Below are 8504 nucleotides of genomic sequence, written 5' to 3'. Positions count from 1 at the left end.
TAATGAATCATGGAACTTTACATCAAAAACCAAGGATGTACTGTAAGGTGACTAACATAATATAATAAAAAATATTATTATAAAATTTAAAAAAAGAAGTCAATCTCTCACTCTTTGCAGATGACATGATACTTTATGTGGAAAATCCAAAAGACTCCACCCCCAAATTGGTAGAACTTATACAGGAATTCAGCAACATGGCAGGATAAAAAATCAAAGCACAGAAATCAGTTGCATTTCTGTACACTAACAATGAGACAGAAGAAAGAGAATTTAAGGAATCAATTCCATTTACAATTGCACCAAAACCCATAAGATGATTAAAATAAACCTAACCAAAGAGGTAAATGATCTATACTCTAAAAACTACAGAATACTTATGAAAGAAATTGAGGAAGACATAAAGAATTGGGAAAACATTCCATGCTCATGGATTGGAAGAATAAGTATTGTTAAAATGTGTGTGCTACCCAGAGCAATCTACACATTCAATGAAATTCTTATCCAAATATCATCAACATATTTCACAGAACTGGAACAAAAAATCCTCAAATTTTTATGGAACCAAAAAAGACCCAGAATAACCAGAGTAATGTTGAAAAATAAAACCAAAGCTGATGGTATCACAATTTCAGACTTCAAGCTCTATGACAAAGCTTTAATCATCAAGACAGTATTTTTTTAAGATTTTATTTATTTATTCGACAGGATAGAGACAGCCAGTGAGAGAGGGAACACAAGCAGGGGGAGTGGGAGAGGAAGAAGCAGGCTCATAGCGGAGGAGCCTGATGTGGGGCTCGATCCCATAACGCCGGGATCACGCCCTGAGCCGAAGGCAGACGCTTAACCGCTGTGCCACCCAGGCGCCCCAAGACAGTATTGTACTGGTACAACAACAGATATATGTATCAGTGGAATACAACAGAGAGCCCGGAATTGGACCCTCAACTCTATGGTCAACTAAATTTGAGAAAGCTGGAAAGAATATCCAATTGATAAAGGACAGTTTCTTCAACAACTGGTGCTGGGAAAATTGGCCAGCCACATGTAGAAGAATGAAACTGGACCTTTTTCTTACATCATACACAAAGATAAACTCAAAAAGAATGAAAGAACTAAATATGAGATAGGAATCCATCAAAATCCCAAAGAAGAACATATATAACAACCTCTTTGACATCAGCCACAGTAATTTCTTGTTAGACACATCTCCTCAGTCAAGGGAAAGAAAAGCAAAAATGAACCTTGGGACTTCATCAACATAAAAGCTTCTGCTGAGCAAAAGAAACAGTCAACAAAACTAAAAGACAACCTATGGAATGGGACATGATATTTCCAAACAATATATCAGATAAAGGTTAGTATCCAAGGTCTATAATGAACTTATCTACTCTATAGCCAAAAAATAAGTAATCCAGTAAAGAAATGGGCAGAAGACGAACACATCTCTCCAAAGAAGACATACAAATGGCCAACAGACACATGAAAATGCTCCACGTCTCTTGGCATCAGGGAAATACAAATCAGAATCACAATGAGAAACCACCTCACACCAGTCAGAATGGCTAAAATAAAAAGTCAGGAAACAACAAATACTGGCAAGGATGTGGAGAAAGGGGAACCCTCTTACAGTGTCCGTAGGAATGCAAGCTGGTATAGCCATTGTGGAAAATAGTATGGAGTTTCCTTATGATGTTAAAAATAGAGCTACCTCAACTGAGAAATTGCACTATTAGGACTACTAGGTGTTTGCCCCAAAATTACAAATGTACTGATACGAAGGAATCATATACATGTGCACCCCAATGTTTATAGCAGCAATGTCCATAATAGCCAACTCTAGAAATAGCCAAGATGTCCATCAACAGTTGAATGTGTATATATATATATATATATATATATATATATATATATATATAGTGAAATATTACTCACCCACCAGAAAGGATGAATGCTTATTATTTATATCATCATGGATGGAACTGGAGGGTATTATTCTGAGAAAAATAAATCAATCAGAGAAAGACAATTATCATATGGTTTCACTCGTATGTGGAATATAAGAAAGAGCACAGAGGATCATAGGGGACGGAGGGAAAACTGAATGGGAAGTCACACAGAGAGAGAAATATCATGAGAGACTCTTATCTATAGGAAACAACCTGAGGGTTGCTGGAGGGGAGTTGGGTGGATGAATGGGGTAACTGGGTGAGGGGTATTATGGAGGGCATGTGATGTGATGAGCACTGGGTGTTATACACAACTGATGAATCATTGAACTCTAAATCTGAAACTAATGATGTACTATATTCTGGTTAATTGAATTAAAAAAAAAACACCAAAAGCATTTTTTTTACAGAACTACAACAAATAATTCTAAAATTTGCATGGAACCACAAAAGACCCCAAGTAGCCAAAATAATCTTAAAAGGGAAAAATAAAGCTGGAGATATCACTATTGCAGATTTCAAGTTTTACTATAAAGGTGTAATGAACAAACAGTAGGGAACTGGCACAAAAATACATACATAGATCAATTAACCATGATAGAAAGCCCAGAAACAAGCTCACGATTCTATGTTCAATTAACTTTTGACAAATGAACAAAATTATTCAATGGAAAAAGACAGTCTCTTCAACAAATGGTGTTGGGAACACTGGACACCTACATGAAAAGATTGAAAGTGGACCACTTTCTTACACCACTCACAAAAATAAAATCAAATGAATTAAAGAACTAAATACGAGACATGAAACAGTAAAAATCCTGGAAAAGAACACAGGCAGTATTTTTTCTGACATCAGACACAGTAACATTTTTCTAGGTATATCGTCTAGGCAAGGAAATAAAATCAGTACTAAACTATTTGGACTATATCTAAATAAAAGCTTCTACACAGGAAATGAAATGGTCAACAAAACTAAAAGACAACCTTGGAACAAAAGATGTTTACATATGACATATCCAATAAAGGTTTAGTATCAAAAATATATAAAGAAAAGTCAACTCAACACCAAAGAAACAAATAATCCAATGAAAATCTGGGCAGAAGACATTAACAGACTTTTCTCTAAATAAGACATACGGATGGCCAATAGACACATAAAAATATGCTCAACATAACTCTTCATCAAGGGAGTGTAAATCAAAACTACGAGATATTACTTCACACTTGTCAGAATGGGTAAAATCAACAACACAAGGAACAACAAGTGTTGACAAGGATGTGCAGAAAAACACAATCTTGCATTATTTTTAAAGTTTTAAAGTCATATATTTTCAATCATGAAAGATTACATATCATTCCTAATAGTGGTGAGAATGCAAGAATACAGACAATTTCTTTCTTATCCCAAGCTTTTATTTAAATTCCAGTTAGTTAACATACAATGTAATATTAGTTTCAGTTGTAGAATTTAGTGATTCATTACGTACAATACCCAGTGCTCATCACAAGTGCTCTCCTTAGTACCCATTACCTATTCGAAGCATCCCCCCAACCACCTCCCTTCCAGTAACCATCAGGTTGTTCTCTATAGTTAAGAGTCTATTTCTTGGTTTACCTCACTTCTTCCCCCATGTCCATTTTTTTTTTGTTTCTTAAATTCCACATATGAGTGAAATCATATGTTATTTGTCTTTCTCACCCTTTTGCATTTTTGATAAGAATGCAAAATAGTGCAGCTTCTCTGGAAAAATGTATGGAAGTTCCTCAAAAATCTAAAAACAGAACTACCCTAAAATCCAGAAATCACACAGCTGAGTATCTACAGAAATATGAAACCACTAATTCTAAAGTATATATGCCCCCTACTTTTATTGAAGTATTATTTATAATAGCCAAATTATGGAAGTAACCCACATGTTCATTGGTAGATGAATGGACAAAGATGTGGTACATATATACAAGGGAATGTTATTCAGCCAGAAAAAAAGAACGAAATCTTGTCATTTGTAATAACGTGGATGGAGCTAGAAAATATAACACTAACAAAGTAAATCACTCAAAGACAAATACAATATGATTTCACTTGTGTGAAATTTAAGAAATAAAACAAATGAACAAAGGGGAAAAAGAAAGGGAGAGAAACCAAAAAATCGACTGTTAACCATAGAGAACAATCCAATGATTACCAGAGGGAAGGTGGTGAAAGGATGAGTGAAATAGGTAATGTGGATTAAAGAGTACCCTTATCATGATAACCACTTAGTAATATATAGAATTGTTGAATTACTATATTGTACACCTGAAAGTAATATAACATTGAATGTTAACTATACTGGAATTAAAATAAACACATAAAATAATAAACTAAAGACAGTAATAAAAGACAAACAAATGTATTACATAATGATAAATCAATCAATAAAGATGATATAATAATTATAAATATCTTAACACTGGGGACCTTAAATACACAAAGGAAATATTAAGGGACATAAAGAAAGAAAGTGATAGTAATGCATTAATAGTAGGGGACTTTAACAATACACTTAGGGCAATGGATAGATTATCCAAGCAGAAAATCCATAAGGAAACAGTGTCTTTGAATGACACATTATACCAGATGGACGTAATTGATAGATACAGAATATTTCATTCAAAACATCACAGTACACATTCTTTTCAAGTGACATGAAATATTGTCCAGGACAGATCACATGTTAGTCCAGAAAAAAAGCCTCAATATATTTAATACTATTGAAATCATACCATGCATCTTTTTTGGCCACTACCATATGATACAAAAAATTAATCACAAGAGAAAAATTGGAAATAAAAAAAAAACTGGTGGAGGCCAAACCAGATGTTACTAAACAAATAATTGGTCAATGAATCAAGCAAAGAGGAAATTTAAATACAGCTTGGAGACAAATGAAAATAAAAATACAATGGTCCAAAATCTTTGGAACAAAGCAAAAGCAGTGTTATGAAGGAAATATGTAATGATACAGATCTACCTCAAACAAGGAAAAGCTCAAAGAAGCAATATAATCTTACATCTAACAGAACTAGAAAAACAAGAACAAAGTCCAAGAGGATTGGAAGGAAAGAAATAACAAAGATCAAAGCAGAAATATGCAGAACAAAAGCTCAAAAAAAGGAAACAAATCTATGATTCCAAAAACTGGTTCTTTGAAAAGATAAACAGTACTGATAAAACCTTAGTCAGGGACTCCTCAAGAAAAAAAAAGACAGAAAGAGAGAAAGGACTCAAATAAATAAAATCAGAAACAAGAAAGGAGAAGTAACAACTGACAGCAGAGAAATACAGAGGATTGTAAGAAAATACTGGAATAAATTATATGCCAACAAATTGGACAACCTAAATGAAATGGATAAATTCTGAGAAACATGCAATTTTCCAAAACTGCATCATGAAGAAATAGAAAACCTGATCAGACTGATTACTAGTAACAAAATTGAATAGATAAGCATAAAACTACTAAAAAATAAAATTACAGGACCAGATGGATTCACGGGTGAATTCTACCAAACATTTAAAGGAGAGTGAACCCTTATTCTACTCAAACAATTCCAAAACCTAGAACAGGAAAGAAAGTTTTCAAAGACATTCTATAAGGCCAGCATTACTCTGATAACAAAGCCAGACAAAAGCATTGCAAAAAAGGAAAATGATAGGCCAATATCCCTGTTGAACATAGGTTCAAAATTCTCAACAACAACAACAACAAAAAATTAGCAAACACATTCAACGATACACTGAAAGTTTCATTCACCACAATCAAATAGGGTTATTCCAGGGATGCAAATAAGGTTTCATATTCACAAATCAATCAACGGGATATACCACATCGACAAAATGAAGGATAAAATCGTATGATAATTTCAATAAATGCAAAAAAATCATTTTACAAAATTCAATACCCATTAATGATTTAAAATAGTTCTTAACAAAGTGGGTTTAGTGGGAACATACCTTAACATAATAATGGCTACATATGAAAAACAGCTAACATTATACTCAATGGTGAAAAACTGAGAGCTTTTCCCCTAGGATTAAAGGAAAAAAAAAAACAAAAACAAAAAACAACAAAACAAAAGAAAAAAAAAAACAAGGCTGTCTGTTCTCACTACTTTTATTCAACATAGTACTAGAAGTCCTAGCCACAGCAATCAGAAAATAAACAGAAATAGGAAGCATCCATATTGCTAAGTAAAAAGTAAAATTGTTACTATTTTCAGATGGCATGATATTATACTTAGAAAATTCCAAATACTGCACCAAGAAACTACTAGAAGTAATAAATGAATTAAGTAGTCATAAAATACAAAATAAATACCCAGAAAATAGTAGTGTTTCTATACACTAATAATGAAGTAGCAGAAAGAGAAATTAAGAAAACAACTCCACTTCAATTCCACCAAAAGCATAAAATACCTAGAAATAAGCTTAACCACAAAAGTGAAAAACCTGTACTCTAAAAAAATTTAATAAATAAAATGCTGATGAAATAAATTGAAGATGGCACATAGAAATGGAAAGATATTGAAGGCTTATGACTTGGAGAACTTAATGTTTTTCAAATGTCCATATTAATGAAAGCAATCTACAGATTCAATGTAATCCCTATTAAACTACCAACATCATTTTTCACAAAACCAGAACAAATAATAATACAATTTGTATGGAATCACAGAAAATCTCAAATAACCAAAGCAATCTTGAGAAATAACAAAGCCGGAGGTATCACAATACCATATTTCAAGATCCACTACAGATCTGCAGTCATCAAAACAGTATGATACTGACACAAAAATAGACACATGGATCACTGAAACAGAATAGAAACCTCATAAATAAATCCATAGTTATATGGTCAAATAATGTAACAAAGGAGACAAGAATATAGAATGGTAAAAAGAGAGACTTTTCATCAAATGGTATTGGGAAAAATGAACAACTACATATAAAAGAATGAGAGTAGACTACTTTCTAACACCACACACAGAAATAAATTCAAAATGGATTAAAGACCTAAATGTGACACCTGAAACTATAAAAATCCTAAAAGAGAGCACAAGCAATAATTTCTCTGACATTAGCCAAAGCAACATTTTTAAAGATAGGTCTCTTAAGGAAAGGGAAACAGAAGCAAAATTAAATTATTGGAACTATATCAAAATAAAATTTTTGTAGAGCAGAGAAAACCATCAACAAAACAAAAAGGCAATTTACTGAATGGTAGAAGATATTTGCAAATGATGTATCTGATAAGGGGTCAGTGTCCAAAATATATAAAGAACTTATACAACTCAACACCGAAAAAACCTAAACAATCTGATTAAAACCTGGGAAGAAGTCCTGAATACACATTTTTCCAAAGAAGACATACAGATGGCTAACTGACACATGAAAAGATTATCTAGATCAGTCATTATCATCAGGGAAATGCAAATCAAAACCACAATGAGATATCATCTCACATGAGTTAGAATGGCTCAAGTCAAAATGATAATACATAACAAGTGTTGGTGAGGATGTGGAGAAAAAGGAACCCTCATGCACTCTCAGTGGGAATGCAAATTGGTATAGTCATTGTGGAAAACACTACAGAGATTCCTTAAAAATATAAAAATTAAAATACCGTATGATCCAATAATTCCACTATTAGGTATTTACCCCCCAAAACAGAAAAACTTAATTCAAAAAGATGTATGTAACCCTAAGTTTATTGTAGCATTATTTACAATAGCCAAGATATGGAAGCAACCTAAGTGTTCATCCATAGTTGAAAAGATAAAGAAGCAATGGTATAGAGTCCAGCTTCATGAAGGCTCTCAGCACCCCATGGAACTCAGTGGCCCAGCATGCACCAGCCCCATTGCCATGATGCCCAAGAAAAAGGTCAACTCCGCTGAAGGGTGATGAAGGAGGAGCCCAAGAGGAAATTGGAGATTGTCAGCCAAACGGGATCCTGCAAAAGTGGAGACAAACCCAAAAGAGGTAGCAGGAAGGAATAAATCTTCAGACACAAAAATTGGAAACAAAGGGGGAAGAGAAAGGGGGACTAAAAGGAAAACAGGCTGAGGTGGCTAAGCAAGAAATGAAAGAAGACTTACCTGCAGAAAAAGGAGAAATTAAAAACAAGGAGAGTCCAGCCTCTGATGAAGCAGGAGAGAAAGAAGCCAAGTCTGATTAATATCATACACCATGTCTTATCAGTGGTCCTTGTCTTCTTTCTTGTACAAGCCAGAGGAATATTTTTATCAACTATTTTGTAAGTGCAGGTTTCTTAGTAGCTTTAGAATCATATTTAAGAAGGAGGGAATCCCACCTCATTCCATTTTTTAGGTGCAATTTTTTTTAAGAGGTGAAATAATTTTCTGGTTGTTGTTTTTTTTTTTCTTTCTTTTTTTGTTACAACCAGAAAATAGTGGTATGTTGGATATGGGAGGCTTTGATTGTCTTGAGTGTCAGCTTAACATTCCATAGGTGGGGTAGTTTTTATATCCTATAATACAAAGCATACTAAATGG

The 8504-nt window shown here is 33.5% G+C and overlaps 1 pseudogene; it reads left to right on the top strand.

Annotated features, from left to right (window-relative positions):
- The first annotated feature begins 7857 nt into the window (after positions 1-7857).
- LOC148106915 (non-histone chromosomal protein HMG-14 pseudogene) lies at positions 7858-8167 on the top strand (annotated as a pseudogene).
- Positions 8168-8504: the final 337 nt, after the last annotated feature.

The sequence above is a fragment of the Ursus americanus genome, chromosome X (genome assembly GCF_024610735.1).
Source record: "Ursus americanus isolate L20-20 chromosome X, mUrsAme1.1.p, whole genome shotgun sequence".
Taxonomy (NCBI): Eukaryota; Metazoa; Chordata; class Mammalia; order Carnivora; family Ursidae; genus Ursus; species Ursus americanus.
Note: the sequence above shows the minus strand (reverse complement) of the source record. Positions and strands in the feature narration are given on the sequence as shown.